Source organism: Phoca vitulina, unplaced genomic scaffold (genome assembly GCF_004348235.1).
Source record: "Phoca vitulina isolate PV1807 unplaced genomic scaffold, GSC_HSeal_1.0 scaffold81, whole genome shotgun sequence".
Classification (NCBI taxonomy): Eukaryota; Metazoa; Chordata; class Mammalia; order Carnivora; family Phocidae; genus Phoca; species Phoca vitulina.
In genome coordinates, this window is record NW_022589784.1 from 1783199 (window position 1) to 1803528 (window position 20330).

Consider the following 20330-nt stretch of genomic DNA (forward strand, 5'->3'; position numbering starts at 1 on the left):
CCCCCCCCCCCAGCTCACACAGGCAGTCCAGGAGCTCTGGCCTGCAGTAGAACGGAAGGCATTCCTGCGCACGGCAAGTGAACCCATGTCCCCGTGACCCCCACCCACCACAGAGCGGAGGGCCCCCGCCAACATCCTGGCATCATCCCGTGCCATCCGAGACCAGAATCATAGACTCTCGGGGCTGGCGGGAGGCCAGACACAGCACTGGGCTGGAGCACTCTCAGGGGGTGTCCTGGGTGCTGTGGGGGCCCCACCCCCCGATGCCAGGAGTCCCCCAGTTGTGATGGCCGCAGACGTCCCTATGTCGCCCCGTGTCCTGGAGGCGGAACCAGCCCCGCTAGACCCCCTGCCTCACTCCCACGGCAGACGCGACTTTGGAAGCAGCCAGTCAGATCCGCCTTCAGGGCCCTGGGTCGGCCCCCGACGTGTTTGAGGAGCACGGTGACGGGCCAGTGGGGGTCCCGTTCCTGGGCTGGAGTGTGCGGAGCTCTCAGCACAGACACTATTTCTGGTTGCCCAACCCCTAGAAAGCACAGTTCCCAGCCCTTCCGCTTCCCGGCCAAGAACCAGCAGAGGGTCCCGGGTCCTGGCATTGCTGCTGCTGGCCCCGCGTGTCCCCAGGCCCGTGCCCAGCAGGTGCTGGGAGGGCGACCCAGCTGGACCCTGAGGGCGGGGCACCCTGCCTCCCCTTGTCAAAGAGCCTGGACGAGGGGTGGCTCTCACCTGGGCTGACTGTCCCCAGGGGACGTCTGTGGTTGTCACATGAGGGGTGCTCCTGGCAGCGAGGGGACGGGGCTGGGGACACCGCTCAGCCCCCACAGTGTCCAGGATGGCCCTGAACATCCACAGTGCTGAGCGGGAGACGCCCTGCATTAAGTGTCTGGGAAAAATTGAGTCTGATCCCTGCTTACTCTAAACACCAGAGCAAACCCCCAAAGGTCAGAGGGTACGAACCAGGGTGAGCCTGGCGTCATGTACTCCATCCGCACATCGGGAACATCCTGGCTGGGAAGGGGAGAGAAGGTGCAAGCCTATGGTGGCCAGGCAGAGGCTCCTGGGGGCAGGGCCTGCCCAGGGACAGGGCTTGGCTGACACTGACCCCGGGGCTCTGTCACCGGCGGTGGGGTGAAGCCCAGTTGCAGAGCCCCGGCCTGTGACAGGACAGTATTCCCCACCTCCTTCTGGCCAGCCCAGGGCAGCACACACACACAAGCCCGAGCGGTAAAGGTGGACAGGCGCCAAGACCAGCAACACGGCCTTGCCCCAGGAGAGGACCCGAGGCGGGGCTCACAGATGGCCCGGGGTGGGGGGCCCACCACTCTCCTGACCACCACCGCAGGGCTGACCCGGCTGGCCAGGGCCCTGTGCCCAGAGGGCCCACCTTGTTTAATAGTCTGCGCTCACCGTCTCCAGTCTCCCCGTGGTTCTGGAACAAGGGGACCACTGGGTCTGTAACAGGTCGCATAGCTGATAGATGAGGGAGTTTCTGGGTGCTCCCGGGACACTGAGAATGCTGATTGGGGCAGATGGGCACCCAAATTTCCCAGCAGAGAGTGACTTGGAGTCCCACCTGAGTCCAAGCCCAGCTCTACACCTGGGTCCAGGGTGAGCAGGGACTAGACTCCAGGGTGAGCAGGGACTGGACTCAAGTTTTTTTCTAAATAATTAACACAGGGTCTCCCCTAGCACCACTGACATCGGAGTGGGTTGTTCTCTGCGGGGGCATCCCGGGCACTGTGGGGGTAGAGCACGTCCGCGGCCCCAGCCCCTTGATGCCAGGAGCCCCCCACTTGTGACAACCACAGACGTCCCCAGACCCTGCCCAGTGTCCCCTGGGCACACCTGCCTTTCGCTGAGAACTGCTGGTCTGGACCGGGAACTGGGCTCCTCCAGGGAGGCTGAGCCGACCCACTGTGCGGCGCCCTGACCCTGCCTCGGGGGCTGAGAGCCTCACCCCCGTCAGCCTGTCAAAAGCCTGGGACCAGCATCTGGCCATGAGCCTCATGACTGTCCCTGCCCTGCAAGATCCGGCTCATCTCCCTTCTGCCTCCAATGCTCCTCCCCGTCCCTCGGGGGTCTGCATGGACGTCCCCTCCTCAGAGACCTCCCTGGATCCCCGGCCCCCCGGCCCAGGTCCAGCAACGATGACTGACTGGCTCGGGTACATGACTGGATTGGGTCAGGACTGGCTGACTTGCGTGGCCTCTGGTTCCCTCTTCCGCCCCCCGGCTCCTCCTGGGGAGACGCCTGGTCCAGGGCGGACACCCCCCACCCTCCCCTGACCGCAGCCACAGCCCTCAACCCCACTTCCCTTCATTCTGTCCCATGTTTGGTTGTTTTTGTCCCATGTTTTTATTTATTTATTTATTTATTTATTTTTTAGATTTTATTTATTTGACAGAGAGAGACACAGCGAGAAAGGGAACACAAGCAGGGGGAGCGGGAGAGGGAGAAGCAGGCTTCCCGCGGAGCAGGGAGCCCGATGCGGGGCTCGATCCCAGGACCCTGGGATCGTGACCTGAGCCGAAGGCAGACACTTAACGACTGAGCCACCCAGGCGCCCCTGTCCCATGTTTTTAAACGAAGTTTTCATCTGGAATAATTTGGGATTTACAGAAAAGTTGCAAAGACGGTAGAGAGAGTTCGGTCCACCCCCTACCCAGTGCCCCTCACGGGAGCGTCTTCCCTCTCGGGGCGCGTGTGTTGCAGCTGGAAAGGCGACACGGCCTGGCGCGGATGCCCCTGGATTTCCCCCGGATACCCTTTCCCGCCCCAGGACCCCACACCGGGCGTGGCGTCCTGCTCCGTGGTCTCCTCCCCGGTCTGGCCCAGGCTCTGGGGTTCCCCTCGCTACTTTCGCACCAAATCTGCTTGTTTTTGAAAACATGGTTACTTTTTGTTTAAAAAAGAAGTCACTCAGCATTTATTACTCTTATTTCTAAGTGAATTAATAAATATTTAAATCGCAGTTTTAATTTCAAGTCTAGTGACTTCCAATAAATAAAACCTGCATAAAACAAAAGCTCTTTGGAATCCTCAGGACCAGAGAGTTTGAGAACCTCTGTCCTGAAGCCGGGACGGGGAACCACGCGCGGCCCCGGGGATGGACCCTGAGCCCACGACGCTCAGGGAGGGAACCAGACACAGAAGCCACACGGGGTGTGAGTCCACGTGGGTGACACGTCCAGAACAGGCTCATCCGCGGACGGGAGGGGGGCTCGTGGGGGCCGGGGGCTGGGGGTGGGGAGGACTGCTGATGGGGGCAAGATTTCCCTTTGGAGTGATGGAATGTTCTGGAATTAGATAATGAAATGATTGCACAACCATGTAAATGTATTAAAACTCGCTGAATCGTATACTTTAAAAGGGTGAACCGTATGGCGAGTGGATTATATCTCAACAAAGCTGTTATAAAAACATTTTTTTAAAAAAAACCGGTAGAATTAAGAAAACAGAGCTAACAGGCCTGTACTTTGGCTCCTGGACGCCGCCCGGTTTCATCTGCACAGGCCTGGTCTCGCCCTCGCTGCCCCGCCCTGCGATCCGGCCACAGACACAGTTATGGCCCTCCCACCCCCCCGGCCCCTGACCCCGACCCCCCAGAGCAGGGCCCACCCCAAAGGGCCGTTCAGGCGCAAGATCAACATGATACACAGAAGGGGAAAAGTCCAAATCATTTTCCATCCAAGCAAATTAGAGAGATCTCAGGCGAGAATGCAACACTTTCAAGCCATTAAAAGCAAAAGAAAAGGGGTGCCTGGCTGGTTCGGTCGGGAGAGCATGCGAATCTTGATCTCGGGGTTGCGAGTTTGAGCCCCATGTTGGGTGTAGAGGTTGCTTAAAAATAAAAATTAAAAAAAAAAATAAATGAAAGCAAAAGCAAAGATTTTGGGGGGACGTCCCAGGTGTCGGAAGGCTCCCAGGCCCTTGGTGCCAGCCACATCAGGGGCCCTGGGGGCTTCCTCGTGCCATCGGCAACCCTGGCTGGGAAGCCGGCGCCGGGCACAGAACCCACCTGCAGGGTGGAGGTCGTGGGCCGCGCTCAGGCTGTTCTGTGACCCTGGGCAACCTCTCTCAGCCGTCTCCACCTTCGTTTACAAAAGGGGTGAAGGATGGGGGTGAGGGCTCCCCTCCTGGCAGGGCGCCCTGAAGGTCAGACCACAGCTCGGCTAAGTGACTCGCACACAGAGGCCCATCTGTGCCGCTCTGACGAGCCCCGGGGCCTCCTCCTGGGGAGACCCGTCCCCCCTTCCCTCCTGCACAGCCTCCCTGATGGAGGACTGAGTTCACCCCCCACCTCCCATGGTGGATTGGATAGCGTGTCCCCTCATTCGTGTCCCCGGGAGCCTCGGAAGGTGACTGACAGGAACTGAATCGTGTCCCCCAGATGCCTATGTTGAAGCCCGAACCCCCAGTGGGACTGTACTTGGAGACAAGGCCTTTAATGAGGTGATTAATTTAAATGAGGTCACAAGGGTGGCCCTAGTCCAGTATGACCGTGTCCTTGCAGGAAGAGCAGGGTGGGACCCAGACGCGCACAGAGGGACGACCCGGTGAGGACACGGGGAGGGATGGTGTCAGCACGCCCAGGAGAGCCGCCTCAGCGGACATCCTGATCTCAGACCTCCCGCCTCCAGGACCCTGAGAACATGGTCGTTGTCGATGCCGCCCCGTCTGAGGCGTTTTGTTTAAGCAGCTGGAGCAGGCTCTGCAGTGACCTTATTGGAAGAGAGGGAGGGTCTCTGCGGGTGTAACCGGTTATGTTAAAATGAGACCGTGCAGGATTAGGGTGGGCCCTGACCCAGGCCCTGGCGTCCTTATCAGAAGAGGGGAGACGCAGGGAGAGGCCGACGCTGCAGGGACGCAGCCACAAGCCCCAGGGTGCTGGGCCCCCCGGAGCTGGAGGGCGCAGGAAGGACCCTCCCCTGGACACTGCGGAGGGAGCGCGGCCCTGCCTCTCCTCGACCTCAGTCTTTTGACCCCAGAATGTGGGAGAAAGAAATCCTGTGGTCCTCAGGCCCCTGGTTTATCGTCTTGTTACAGTGACCCCAGGACACTGGCATGTGCCTGTCTGGTCTCCCCTCCCCGCACCCTGACTGCTCACAGAGGAGCCAGCTCAATCCACCCCGCGTGCGGAAACCGCCCTGAGGACCTGCAGGGGCCCTCCGCCCTCGGGTGACTGCCGCGTGGTGCCTTTTGCAGACTGCTTTTCTTTCCCTTTTTCTTTTCTTTTTAAAAAATATTTTGATGGGCTGTATTCGTGCATTCTGGCTGCTATCACAGGACAGCACACACAGCCCTAAACCACAGTCATTACTTCTCATGGTTCAGGAGGCGGGAAGTCTGAGATCATGGGGCCGCAGGGTCGGGCCCTGGTGGGGAGGCTCTTCCTCGCAGATGGCCCCCTCCTCACCGGGTCCCGGACAGAGCGCCCTGGCCTCTCGTCTTCGCCTCACCAGGGCGCTGATCCCACCATGGGGGCCCCACCCTCATGACCTCGCCTAACACCGATCACCTCCCAAACCAGCCGGCTGGTAAGGGCTTCCACGTAGGAATTTGGGGGACACAGACAACCAGCCCCTAGCATGGAGGCATGTTACTGTTATTAAACAGCTGCTATGTCGAGGCCGGGCCTGGGCGCCGATGGGCGGGCCCTCTGTGGCTCCAAACGCCGAGGTGAGCGTCCCTGGAGCCTCCCAACACAGGCCTGGCCACCTGACAGGCCCTCCTCCCCTCCCTTTGAGCCACGCCTTCTAGTGGCTCCATGTTTGTGCTTCTGAGGGGTGCACGACTGCACCCTGCAAGAATTAAGGGTCAGAAATGGTGCCTGGAGGCGGAGCATGTCCAGGGAAAGACCCAGAAACCGGTAACAGCTGCTTCCAGGCAGGGAGGCCCAGGGCACAGGGGGAGGGAGAGCTCATTCTCGTCCTACACCATTTGCACCTTGAGAACTTGCATCCCACGGCATCTGTATTTATGTCAAAAGTCTATTTTTCTTCCTAGGGATGTGTGGGTCCAAGCGAGGGTTGGGGAGAGAGAAGCCCTATCTTGGATTCTGCAGCTCAGACTGGGCTCCCCTGTGTCCTGAGGGGCAGGCAGGTGACCTGCAGGCTGGGGTGAGGTGTTAAACCAGGACAAAAGTATTTTATCCCCAAAAGAAGTGAAAGCAGGGACTCCAACAGGCACCCGGAGCCCCACATTCACAGCAGCCCGAGTCACAGCCGCCAAAAAAAAGGTGGAAACAGCTCAGGCGCCCACTGACGGATGAATGAACATAATATGGTCCGTCCCCACGCGGGAACACGCTCCAGCCTCAGGAAGGAAGGGACCCTGACACCTGCCACGACGTGGAGGGACCCCGAGGACACTGCGCTCAGTGAGAGGAGCCAGACCCAAAGGACACATCCCACAGACCCCACTCCCAGAGGAGTCCCGTCCACAGAGACAGAGAGGAGAGGGTGGGAGCCGGGGCTGGGGCAGGGGGTGGGGAGTCCGTGCTTCGTGGGGACAGAGTCTCCGTGTGGGGAGATGGAACGTTCTGGAGATGGAGAGTGGGGGTGACTACAGGACGGGGTGAGTGTGCTTCATGCCACAGAGCTGTGCGCTTAGAGACGGTTACGACGGTGAATTTTATGTGTATTTTACCACCAAAGAAAGAAAGGAAGAAGGTGCTCCACACGCTCACGTGTGGTACACCGTGGCCGGGGCACAGACACGGTGGCCCTGGTGGCCTCGTGGTGCAGGTGACTGTCCCCAGCCGCCATCTCCGCTGGGCTCCCTCCAGGGCACGGCGAAGCAAGCTGGTCGTCTGGGAAGGGTGCAGAGACCAGCTCTGCCAACCTTCCCTGTGGGTGCCAGGAAGGGGAGTGCAGGCGGCGGGCCAGGAAACCCGGCCCCCCCGGCGCACCCCGCCGCGTCCCAGGTGTTCACTGGGCGTGGAGAGGTCCGCTCCAGGGGCCGGGCCGTTCCTGCCCCGAGAACAGGAAAACAAGGTCAGCTCAGGACACGGACTACCGCCCAGCTGCGGTCCTTCCTGGTGGATGCAGGCCGGGCCCGGAGAGGTGGGCTCTCGGCCAGGGGGCACGCTCTGTCCGCGCGGTTCTGCCCCTTCTTTCTCATCCTCCGTCAGAGGGAAAAGTATCGGGATAGGAGCAGGGGTCCAGGCCTCGCCACCCACCTGCCGAAGGGCCTGGGGCCTCTCCCTCAGTCCCGGTATTTCCTCGGATACCAGAGAAGCCAGGTGAACTCGGCAGTCTTTGGAAAGGAGGGAGGCGGAGTCCAAAGAGGAAGGTCCCTGGGGAGGGTGACCTCCACTGACCACAGGCTAAGGGACATGCTGCCTGTTCATCCAGAGCCCTGGCCTGGGGAGCTGCTTACCTCATCGACTCCCTGCAACGACCCTGGGCATCAGGGTGGTTGTCACCCCAGTTGCACCAAAGGGAAACTGAGGGTGGGGGCAGGTGCCTGCCTGACGGAGGGTCTCACAGCTGCGAGGCGCTGAGCTTCCTGGGCCTTGCTCCAGCACCCACGCCCACCCCACTCCCCGAGCTGGCCTGAGGCCCACAGGGACCTCTGCCCACCCACCGCTGGAGGGGACTGGGCACCCTCACCTTCTCTGGTTTCCTAATCTGGAAAACAAGGTCAGTTTGTCGTTGCCACGGGTGGGCCTGGAACCCTCGGGATAAAGCACAGCTTCTGCCCTTGGCCTCCTTGCTTCCTCTCCCTCAGCTTGCACCCTGGGTCCTGGCGCCAGCATCCACTGCTGTGCACCTGGAAGGTCCCCCTGCCCCCAGCCAGCTCCAGGGCATCATCAACCTCAACTCAGACATCACTTCCTCTAGGAAGGCTTCCCTGAACACCTGCTCTCACTCTCCAGCAGGACTGTCACCATCCGTTTACTCAGCTGGGGTCTCACCCAGGGCAGTCCTGCCCCAGGGGACCCTGGGTGACACAGGGACGTCTGTGGCTGTCATGACTGGGCGGGGGGGAGCTCCTGGCATCGAGTGGGTGGGGCCAGGATCCTGCTTGACCCCCGCCCCCAGTGCCCAAGTCGCGGCCCAGTGTCTGCGGTGCCCGGGGAGCCAGCTGGCTCTACCCCACAGCCCCGGGACACAGAAGGCCTGGTTAATGGTTTGCCAGGGGGACCAGCAGGTGTGACCCCAGCCTGCATCCCGGGCGCTGCCCGAGTACTCCGTGTGCCTGTCACCACGCCCACCGTTGGCAGCCCGGCGCCAGAAACACCCACCACCCACCGGGAGTGCTGCCGGACCCTGCTTTCTGTCCCTCCGGCTACTCCTGGCTTCGCGAGCCACACGTGGGTGCCCGGCTCCCCTAGGAGCAGAGGTCGGGATGAGCGGGAACATGAGTCAGGGAGCCAGGGAACAGCACGTCACATTCCAGGAGGCTAATGAGCTCAGAGCTCAGCTCGGAGATGACTCCGCCAAGGAAGCTGCATGTGATCCTTACTCCTCCTGGGCTCTGTCCCTGGTCCCTGACGTGTCGTTGGGCCGGTCACAGACTCCCCTCTCGGGGCAGGAGGTCAGCTGAGGACCAGGCCGCAGCCTTCTCTCCTTCTTTCACTCACGCCCTAAGCACTCGCGAGTGGTCAGACAAAATCCCTGACCCCGAGGAGCTTCCGGTCCGGCCCCCGGGATGGACGCCGCTGATCTGAACGTCGCAAAACACTGCCCGCGTGGCCCCGGGCGAGTCACTCAGGCCCTGTGCCGCCGTTTTCTCATCTGTGACACGGACACAACGGGGCCCTCCACTCAGGTCTCGCCGGCCTGACCTCAAGGGGCTGGGGGGCTGGGCTCCCATCTGCAGCCGTGGGACTGAGGCCCCCCCACTTCCGGGCTGGCTCCTGGACGGGGGCGCTGCTCTGAGCATTCACGACGCGGCTGCCCGCTTTCAAGGCCGCAGAATGTCTGCTGAGCTCCTGCTCTCTCCATCTCTGACTCTTTATTTTGGTGAAAAACACACAACCACCTCACCCGTTTTATGCATACGGTTCATTAGCATTAAAATATCCGTGTTGATGTGCAAGGGACGCGTACAACTTTTTCACCTTACAGACCCGAACCCCTGGTCAGCACTAGCTCCCCGTCCGCGTTCTTCAGCCCCCCGCACCCACGAACCTGAGTACTCAGGACGTGCTTCTGGTCTCTTGCAAGAGCTGGGCTGATTAGGTCAGGCCCACCCGGTACTGTCTCTTCTGATGAACCCAGAGTCGACTGATTAGGGCTCTTCCTGGATCTGCAGAATCCCTTTTGCCATTTCACATTGGCCTAACCTTAGGAGTGGCATCCGTCCATTCACAGGTTCCCCGCACCTGAAGAGCAGGGACCAGATGGGGCGTGACACCAGAGGGAGCCCGCCTGGGGCGCCGTCTTGGAAGACAGGGCCGCACGGCTACTGTCTGCCCCCACCATGCGCCAGACTCTGCGCCTGGATTTGAACCTGAGCTTTCTGGTGCTGGCACTCCCGCCACGCGGGCTTCTCCCCTTCCCCTGGAAGGGCCAGCTGCATGAAGAGGGGGCAGGCGAGGCCCCCCAGAGCTGTGGGGGGAGGGGGGCATGGCCCGGAGCACAGGGCGTGGCCCACGGTGCCATCGAGGCAGACACCTCTGTGTCTGTTTCCCGCTTCCTGAACCCGCGGGCGCCACGCACACGCGTGACAGGAGCTCTGTCCACTTGATGGGCGTGTGACGGACCTGCACACTCCTCAACGGGGCGAGGCCGAGTCTGCGTGTGTGGCAAACGGCCGGGAGCTGCGCGCACCGGTCCCCACGCCGACTGTCTGGTTTTGCACTATAGTGACGAGAGATGCCATCACTGGGGGCAGCTGGGCGGAGGGGGCATGGGGCCGTGCCGTGGGAGAGCTTGCGACTTCCTAGGAATCTGTGAATATTTCAAAATACAGGTTTTTTAAAAATGAGGTGAAGCCATGTGTACGTTTAGGTGTACCTGGGACAAGATACGCCGTGCGTTCTCCAAACACCTCCTCTGTCCCCCAGTCCTGACCCCCCAGAGTCCTGGCAATGCTCCCGGCAAGGAGGGGCTGGAAGTCGGATGAGGAGGAGGAAGACACTTCCTGCGCAGCCCGGCTGAGGCTCAGGCCTGTGTCTCGAGTGACTCTGCTCCCTTCTTCCCCTTTGGAGCTGCCAGGATTCTAAGAGCCCCCAGATTCCCTGCTCCCTGCTGAGTGCACTGTGTGGACTCAACCTGAGTGTGGACGGGGCTGGGAGCGTGATAAATGCCATCCCCTGCTTAGACGATCTGTACGGAAGAGGGGGTTTGAACGATGGAATTAAGCCTCCAAATCGGTCGGCTCTGAGTTAGTTAAGAAGGGAATGCACCTGGGTGGGCCTGGCCTCAGCAGGTGAGCCCTTCACAGGGTCGGGGACCTTCCTGAAGTGAGAGGCTGGGAGTGTGAGGAGGCCAGTGGAGGAGACCATGTGGCTTGGACAGGCCCCGAGAGTGGCCTCTGAGAGCTCAGGGTGGTCCCTTGCTGGCCGCTAGCAAGACAAGCTGAATCCTGCCGACAGCCGAAGTGAACGTGGGGGCGGCTTCTTTCTCCGCCGCGCCTCGATGGGCACTCAGCTCTGGCCGAGCCTGGTGAGGCCCTGAGAACAGCAGCAACCACGCCGTCCACACTGCTGACCTGCAGAACCGGGAGCCGACAGACTCGGTGCTGCTGGGTGTGTGGTCACCCGCCACGCTAACACACTCTACGAGACGGCCCTGGGGTGTTCCGGCCCCTGTCAGGGTCGGTCAGATACCGGGATGCTCCTCCTGCTCAGACATTCCCAAGTCTGGGAGCGGTGAGCCAGGAAGCGTGCATGAAGACCGAGATACGTCCTTACTAGAAACCACACTATCACCGCTCCGAAGGCCTCGCCTCCGGTTACCACCGCGCACGGGGGGCACCAAGGACAGTCAGAGACCACCGGTGATTCCGTCTGTGGCCATGAGAGGCCAGCCCCAACCACCCACGGACCTGCGTTTGGCGCCCCTGCTCAGGCCTCTGCCAGGCTGCAGTCGCTGTAGGAGCTCTTGGGCCCCCCGCGTCCCTCTCCCAGCGGGTCCTCCCCAGGCCGTGCTGGAGCCCTCCGTCCTGTGTACCCCCTCTGCCCCATGGACCCCCTGTCCTGTGTCCTGCGCGGGGGGCTTCTGCAGGCAGCTGTGAGCAGTTCAGCCCGGTGGGGCCCCGGCACACAGACGTGGGAGGAAAGGAAATGAGGAGCCACCGACCTACGGGCTCCAAGGGAATCAGGCTGAGAACGGGCCCCGGGAAGATGCAGGGACCCCGCTGCCCTCCACAGGGCTCCCGTCTCCCCCGCCCCTCCTTCCCGTCATACGTGACTGTCACCCTGCGTGTGTTTTGAGTCAAGAGGCTGCAGCTGGATGACGAGGGGCGCGTGTGTGCCATGCCCTGCCCGGAGGGAGGCTGACTGTGCGAGCGGTTGCCCGGCAACGTCCCTGTGCCCACGGAGGCGTGGTCTCCACCCGCGTGGCCACCCGGCTGCTTCAGGTCTCGCAGCCCCAGCTCCCGCAATGCCCCATGTGAACACGCCGGGGCCCCGGCTGTGTAGACTCGGTAAAACCAGGCGGTGGCGGCACCAGCCAGCCAGTGAGATGGAACCTTCCGGCACACTTCGGCCCACGGGGTCTGCAGTCGGCGTGGGTGGAAACCAGGCAGCGGCGCACGTGGACAAGAAGGTGTGATCTTGACTCCCCCTCGGAGGCGAGGGTCCCGTGCAGCGGGGATTTCTCCCCTCACCACGGTGGACATCGGGGCAGGTCACTCTCTGGGGGCATCCTGGGCGCTGTGGGGGCTGAGCAGCATCCCCGGCCCCACCCACCCGGTCTGATGGCCACAGACCTCCCACCACGTGGCCCCGTGGCCCCTGGGGCACAACAGCCCAGGGCGAGCGCCTGCAGGGGAGGGTCATGCTCCTGTGAGAGCCGCCCCTGCTGCCTTGGGAAGCACCACGTCCCGGTCTGCCGGATCAGAGCCTGCAGGCTGCAGGGAGAAGGTCTGGGCACCGTGGGCTGCGGCAGGGCCCCCGAATCATGTATGTTCTGTATGTGTTTTCTGTTGGGAAGGCGGCGGCAGCCCCATGAGCTTTTGCGAGCAGAACGTTTTAAGGTTTTGACTGTCGATCTTGGCAGTTCTTGCAGGAGAACAGCTTGTCCGCAGAAAGAACTGATAATAACGTGCGTTTCCACACGCCTGGGACAGACGTGAAGCGGGTAACCGAGCAGGGGGAGAGCAGTGCGCTCTGACGAGCAGGCTGGGGCTGGAGTTTGCTCCACCCGAGGGCCACTCTGGAGACAAAAGGCTCCAGCCGTGCTTCCAGCAGGAATGTTTTCAAAAGCTCCCAGGAGAAGGAGCAGCAATCAGAACAACACACTGCTGTTTGAAGGTCACGGAATTCTTTTGTACTCTCTGCCGTGAGCAAGAAGGCTGGAAAATGCGTGTCCTTGTCCAGAGTGTTCTCCCCCTCCCCAGCACCGTGGACATGGGGGGCGGGCCACACTGTGGGGGTGCCCCGAGCACGGTGGGGGCTGAGCAGCATCCCTGGCCCCGCCCACTCGGTGCCACACCCCCAGTATGACGACCACAGATGTCCCCGGACATGGTCCAGTGCCCCCTGGGGGCAAGATCGCCCTCAATTAAGAATCACAGATTTAACCTAATATATGCAAAATATCATTTCCCCGGTGGCCCCATTGCGGGTGCTCGGAGCTGCCGGCAGTTCATGCCTACCATGCTGGAAATCGTGGCTCTGGACACGGGATTCAGCTCCAAGACAAGGTCTCATCCAAAGGACAGCTAGCACCACGAGGGCCCGGAACACCGAGCCCAGGTGACTGCCGAGGTGAAAGTCTAGTGCCCTCAGGGGACGGGGGGTCAGAGCTGTCCCCGGCAGCTGCCAGGCTGACCGAACACTGGCTTGCCACTCCAGGAGGCGAGCATCAGCTCCCAGCCCCCAGAGCTTCCCAGGCAGCGGGAAGACCCACCCAGTGGCCAGGGTCCCCGTTACAGACAGTGTGAGAGACACCGGGACCCTGCCCCCAGGGGACCTGGGCCATGGCTGGGGACATCTGTGGTTGTTCCCAGCGTGGAAGGAGGAGCTCCTGGCGTCCAGTGGGTAGGGCCAGGGAGACTGCCCCGCGTCCCCACAGCGCCTGGGATGCGCCCCAGCGAGTGACCCGCCTGACGTCAGCAGAGCTGCTGTGGCGGGGAACCCGCAGTGGGTCCCCAGGTCCTGCTGGGACGTCAGCTCTGCGGGACCCTGTTCTGGGCATTGCCACGTCCCCAGAGCCCGGCCCAGGCACGCAGGAACCCCTGCTGAGGGAAGGGACGAAGTCTCTGGGAGGGCCACCCTGTGCCCAGGCAGTGAGCATCCAGGTGACCGCACTAGAAGGTGCAACACGGGCCAGAGTCCACGCCCCGGAGGCCCAGGTGAGCCCCAGGGTGAGGGCTGTGTGGGGCTGGAGGCACCCGCCGCTGCTGCGGAAGGGGGGGGGGAACGTTCCAGAAGCACGACTCAGCTTCCGAGGTGGGAGCGCAGGCCGCCCACCCCCAGTCTTGTGCCTTTGCTCCGGTACCACGCCTCCGCTCTGGCCACCGGGCCGCGCCGGGTCCAGGGTGGGCCTGGGGGTGCAGGTGCCCTGCGCCCCCAAGGTCGCGAGGCCAGCGCTTCCCTCCCCCCCCCCCTCCCCCGGGGAAGGGGCCAGCTGCAGATGCTGGTCCCAGGCAGGGGAGGCTCGGGATCTGCAAGGCGGGGGGCGAGGCGCCTGGGACAGGGTGACCAGGGACTCTCGGTGCTGGGATGTCCTGGAGCATGGGACAGGGTGGTCACGGAGCTCCAAGGGGGCAAGCGGAGGGCCGGAAACACCCGCCCGCCGCCTCACCTCCACCCACAGCCGGCTCAAGGCCCAGGCCGCGGGCCTTCTCTGCCCCCTCGTGGCCGCCAGGGGCACTGCCGCACTCTGGCCCGGACCCCCAGCCCCACACCCCAGGAGCAAACAGCCCAAACTCCCGCTCATCACTTAGCTCTGGCATCTGCTGGAGGACAGGTGGCGGGGGCCTTCGCTCAGCGACGCCCGGCTGCTCAGAGACGGTAGACCCTGGGCGGGCTCTCGCATGGCCGGACGCCCACAGACCCCTCACACGGCGCCTGACAAACAGGATGTGCTCCGCGAGTGACTGTGTAGTGAGAACCAGGAAAAGCCTGGCATATGCCCCCTGCCAGGAGCTCCTACAGGCGAGCCCCTGCCAGGTCTGCCCACGGCGTGCCGGCTCACGGAGTCATCCCGCGCCACGCTGCCCGGCGTCCCCCACCCCGGCCCGCACGGCGGGGGTCAGACCCGTCAGAGAATCTGCGTCGAAGATTTAAGCTTAAAAGATGCACTCCGAATAAAACGCAGGTGAATTGCTTTCTAGCATCTTGAAATTTGGGGGGATGCCAAAGGAAACACAAAGGCCAGCGCCAGTGTACCCAATCGGTAGGAGAAAGCCCGCAGTGAGGACAGTGGTACGACCCGCTCAGAGCAGTACTCACAGCGGGGGTGACGGGCACCAGCCAGCGTCCACGCAGAGAAAGACGGAGGGCTCAAACACCGCGTATGAGGAGCTCAAGAACGTCGCCAGTGGGAGGGACAGACCCCCAGCAGGGAGGTCAGTGAGGGCACTCACAGAAGGCACAGCTCGGGGAAACGCAGAAAGCCCCAGCAGCCCTGAAACTGGCCGGGCAGATGGCCCTGCGGACGGCGAGCGGCTGTGGGTAGAGGAAGCCAGCACACGCTGATCTCTCCGTCTCTCTCACATGCGCGGCAAACCTACGTATGGGAGTTCAGCCCCGACGACAACCGGCCAAGGACGCACAACGTTTGCACGAACACATTCATCACAGAATGTAAAAAAGAGAGAGAAAAGAAGAACAGGAAAACAAACACCCCCACAGACCAATTAAATCAACCGTAAAATTATTTTAAAAGGAGTGACTAACAATTTGCCCGTGATGGGGAATGCTAAGCGGGCGTCAGGAAAGATGAGGGAGATGCAGGTTTACTGACAAGGAAAGCGGCCCATCGAGCAGAAGGAGCACGTTAAAGAGTAAATCCTATTTATTCAGAATCACGCGTGTGGATGGAACTCATGGAGGGACGGGGAGAGAACGCTCACCAAGACGTCAGCACGCCGTCACCAGGTGGGGGCTTCAGTGGCCTTGCTTCTCCTTTGTCTGCACTGTCCTTTCTACGGGACGTCAGTCCACCTCCACCCGGCCGGCTGCTGGCGGTCTCCAAACGCCCCCCCGGCTGGCAACTCTGTGACACGGACGCCACACGGGAGATCATCTGCGTGGGACCCGCTGGGCACCCATACGTCACACCCGGCCCAGGGCTCCCGTCGAGGCTCCTGGCCTCTGTCCTCAGAGACGGCCTCTCTCCTGAGCCGAGCCCACCGTGTCTCCTATAGCCTTACTGAGGCGCACGTTACGGGCCCTAAAACCCGCTCGTTGGAAGCACACAAGGCGAGGAGTCTCTGGTGAGGGCACCAGCTCGCCCGACCACCCCCCACAGCGAGTCCCCATTCCCACCCTAGCCGCTGGCGGCCACCAAGCACCTTCCCGTCCCTGCACATGGGCCTTTTCTAGAAACTTCATGGAGACAGACCCACGGGATGTGCGTCTTCAGGATCTGCCTCCTCTTCTAACATTTTTTCCTTTAAACACGTGTACACAGAGCTTGGGAATATCCAACGTTATAAAGACGTCCAACGTCCCTCAGATGTACCGACAAATGAAACACAACCCTAATCAAAGTTCCATCAGAATCTCTGCCGGAAACCGAAGTTGACCCTAAAGACCACAGGACAGAGAACACCGCGAGACAGCGGAGCCCTTCATGGGCGGGCGGAAGGGCTGACTGGGGGCCGCCGCAGGATGAAAGCCACTCAACACCCTTTGGGAATGAGACCGACAGACGGACGGACGGACAGAGTTCAGAGAGCAGGATCCGAGCTCAGAGTCCTCCCGAGGCCGCGCAGTGCCTCAGTCGCCAGGACAGGCACCAGGTTTGAGAGATCCGCCACGTTCCGCTCCGGGCAGTGGCTCGGGACGGGCTACCCTCCACACCAAGCCAAGCGCCTCCCTCTCTCCCCTGCCCAGAACGGACAACTGAACCCCGCGTTCGCTTCGACAGCAGGGGCAGGAAACGCCACGACACTGACCTGTGCACGAGGCCGAGCTGTCCTCAGCGCCGAGGTTCAGGAACCACGCGTCCGCTCCCTGGAAGGAAAACGGAACACTTCAGTGGGGCACCATTTGGTCAGAAACACGTGTCCACCGGTGGGGCAGCGAAGAAGGCTCGTGCTCACGGTCAGACTGCCATAAAGACCATTCTGGGGGTCCTGCCTTTCGGCTGCCCTGCCAGCCTCAGGGACAGGCCTCCCGGTGCAGAGGTGGGACTGAAGAAGGCAATTTGCCAGAATGGTCTGCGAGAAGTTTGCAAGGTCATCCCTGCTAAATTTTCCAAAGGCTCCCAAACTCAATGGATGAAAGGGTCGGACAATCATGTGACCTTTCATGCTTTGTAAAGATGTTCGCCCACATCACTTGACCCTCACGGTCATTCTGTGAGGAAGAGGTGGAAACTGAGTCAAGTCCCTGCCCCAGGGCACCCACCAACTCACCGGGGTCGGCCTAAGGAGACATGAGGACCAAATGCCAGGTGGGGTCCTGGATGGGGTCCCGGGGCAGGAAAAGGACATCAGGAGCAAACTGCTGAAATCTGAACAGAGTGGGGCTGGGTTCACGGAAGTGCATGGTCGTCACAAACACACTGTGGGTCCAGAAGGCGTGGCCATATGGGGGGGACGGGGCGATGGGCAGACAGGAACTCTCTTTGAAACTCTCCCAAAAATCTATACTTATTTTTAAATTAAAAGGTTATTTAAAAATAACTCAATTCTGGGGCGCCTGGGCGGCTCAGTCGGTGAAGCGTCCGACTCTTGGTTTCAGATCAGGTCATGATCTTGGGGTCGTGGGACTGAGCCCCGTGTCAGGCTCCGCGCTCAGTAAGGAGTTGACTTGGAATTCTCCCTCCCTCTGCCCCTCCCTATGCTCTCTCTCTCAAATAAATAAATCTTTTTTAAAAAATGACTCAATTCAAAGATTTAAATGCTGGCTCCCTTTCTGGGCGTTCGGGCCACTTTGCCGTCAACCCGGGACTGGGACGGAGAACTGAAGTCCCCACCGTCACCTGCAGGTGGCGCCACGGGCTCAGAAACGCGTCAGACATGCTGGCGGAGCCGCGGGAACCCTGAGCTGGCGGCGGGAGAGCTGCTGCGGCCGGAGGCCAGGCCACAGGGCGCCCGGAGGCAGGGCCGACCCGCCGGGATGGGAGACGCATGGCCGGAGCAATACGCCCCTGGCCCCGGAGGCCAAGACCCGCCTCAGCCATGCAGGGGCTGTCTGTGCACACGATCCTTCAAGTTCTTATTTCTGAATCAAGTAAAGGCTCACAGGAAGTTGCAAAACTAGTGCAGAGGGGTCCTGGGCAGCCTGCGTCCACGGTGGCTCCTTATGCAGCGGGGGGACGCTGTCAAAACCGGCCAAGGGACTGATAACCAGGCATCGTTTTCCAGACCATCTCAGGGAGATAGGGTTCTCGTGCCACAAGGAAGTGCACAATAAAGTGCTTTTTCGTAGTTTCAGAGTTGTGCAACTATCACCACTAGCAACTTTAGGGCTTTTTCATCTTCCCTAAAGAAACCCCCCCCCCATCAACGGTCACCCCCCATCCTCCCCAGCCCCCGCCCCCGCGAGCCCCCTTCCCGTCCGTGGATGAGCCTGCTCTGGACGTGTCACCCACGTGGACTCACACCCCGCGTGGCCTTCTGTGTCTGGTTCCCTCCCTGAGCATCGTGGGCTCGGGGTCCGTCCCAGGGCCGCACGTGTGGACGCCTCACTCCTGCCCGCGGCCAAGGGACGCTCCCGCACGTCGGGGACATGCTGTGTGTGTCCATTCACTACTGATGGGACACTCGGGTGTTTCACCTCCATCGTGAACATGGTGTCATGAATCCTTTCGAAGACGGTTTCTCACTCTTTGCCTTCATGTGTACCAACTGCAAATCTCCCTGCCCCCAGCCCGGGAACACCAGCCTGCACTTGAACTTGAGCACCTCGGCGACCACCACAGACGCCCCCACCTTGGCTGTGCTCAGCCCAGCCCCGCTTGAGCAACGCAGCCCTGCAGCTCTGTCCCGGGGCCCACGAGACCGCAGGCTGCCAGGTGCACCAGCCGGCTCCCGGCTGTCCCTGTGACCTTCACCAGGCAAAAACGCTGGGCTGTCACTTTCCCCGTCAGAGGGAACCACAAGCCCTCCCGAAGGGCCAGCAGCGGCACGAGGAGCTGGACCCGGCAGCAGGACCTGCTTCAGAATTTCCAGAGCTGGCAGCCAAATGGATCTGGGATCCCTCGTTCAAAAATTATGCCAAACTTGAAGAGAACTATGGTAGGGCCTGCAGACCCCACGCAGACCCCGGCCCGAGGCGCCGCCGGGGAGGTAGGCAGACCTCAGACACACACAAAGAAAGCTCTGGAGGAGTGCCCGGTGCCGAGGGAGAGAGAAATCACACCTGGAAACAGACAGTTTCCAACGGTGGCCATCGGGGCGCCCGCGTCAGAAGGACTACCACCACCATTTGTCCTGGGCAGCACTTCTCACAACCTGGGACCCTCCTCTTGTCCACACACTTCCTTCCTCTTTCCCTTTCCATGAGATCGAATTCACCGACCATGACATTCACCCTTTCAAGTGTCCAATTCGGTGGCTTTTAGGATTTCTGCAAGGTGGTGTGCGGCCCCTGCACTAACTCCTGGATGCGGTCCTCAGCCCCCGAGGGGCCCCCGGGCCGTGCCGGGGTCCAGTCCAGCGTCCCGGGAGGTGCAAGACCCAGCCGCGCAGGGGCCGCATCCCACGCACACAGCACACAGCCATGACCCTGGGGTTTCCTGACCCCCAGCCGGTGCTAAGGGAAGGCCTGCGGAGCCCGGGGGCAGCCGGGGGAAACCAGGCAGCCCCCACAGAGCTGGGTGGCAATGGCCAGGTCCCCCCGGAGGCTTGGCTGTGACTCGGGAAGGGCTGGAACCCTGCTGCAGCCTGTGGGACAGGCCCAGGGGCTCGGTGAGCGCAGGGGTGGCTGGAGAGAGCCTGGTCATGCAGGCCCCCGTTCTTGGCCAGCAGCGGCATCATCTGTCAATGGGAAAAGGGAAGACAAAACACACGGATCACAAGCCAAGGGCGCTCCAGGGGCTTCCACCAGTAATTTCCCGGTGATTTCTACTTCCCTTGTCATTCTGAAGCCTAATGTCTCTGAATGGTGAGTGGGGGACACGGGCAGCGGGACCCTTAGCTCCCAACCCTGGAGATTTGAAACTCCCAAAAGCAGGGTCATGAAACCGGATGTCAGGGGAGATGACAGGCCGACCCCTGATGAAGGAATCGTGTTGGGCCGCGCCCCTTAGAGCCTATGGTCAGCATCTCTGGATTAAGGAACTGAGGAGCCAGCCCCAACCGACACAGGACGTCTCATCTGGGAGGAAGGCGCATCACAACCCACTGTGCTCCATCAGAGCCTCCGGGATTCTTCCAGAGGGCTGGCACAGCCCTGCTGTGTGCAAATGCTACTGTCCCTCCCTCTAGAATTCAGGGTCCCCCCGTGCCCCGGCACTGCGGGTCATTCTCTGTGGGGGTGGGGGTTAGGGGGCACCCTGGGCGCTGGGGGGACCGAGCAGCATCCCCCAGGCACTCAATGCCACGACAACCCCAGTCATGACGACCACAGAGTCCCTGCAGGGAGGAGGGGGCGCCCTGCTCGACAGCCTGCCCAACAGCTTCCTGAAGCTTCTATTTGAGGTTCTGTGCCCAACTGGACACACTAGCCATGAGCTGCTGCCACCTCTGAGTGCCCTGTCCCCTCCTGGGGGGTAAATCCCTTTTTGGGTAGCACCGTGTTACCAATCTCCCGGGCCGGGGGAGGGGTGGGGCAAAGACTGAACCTGAACATCAACTAGGACTTCGGTTAACGGTCACGTATCAATATTGGTTCATCGATGACAACAAATGTGCGGTGCTAGAGCAAGATGGAAACTACGGGGAAGTGTGGAGGGGGCGGGGGCTATGTGGGAACTCTATTTTCTGCTCAGTTTTTCCATAAACCTAATGCTACTCTAAAAAGCAGTCTATTAAGAGAGGGTCTTGAAGAGACAAATTAGAATTCCGATTTTAGAAAGGAGGAAGGGAGCAGGGAG

General features: G+C 61.3%; 1 protein-coding gene across 2 annotated transcripts in view; it reads right to left on the minus strand.

Annotated features, from left to right (window-relative positions):
- Positions 1-16300, minus strand: part of GNG7 (G protein subunit gamma 7) — a 90252-nt gene extending 73952 nt beyond the window's left edge. The window contains exon 1 of one of the 2 annotated variants that reach the window (XM_032394585.1): positions 16243-16300. The gene's annotated coding sequence lies outside the window, so the exon portion shown is untranslated. Of the gene's footprint in view, positions 1-14572; positions 14909-16242 lie in introns of those variants that run through there. The other variant, XM_032394586.1, reaches the window with a different exon arrangement.
- Between the last annotated feature and the right edge of the window lie 4030 nt (positions 16301-20330).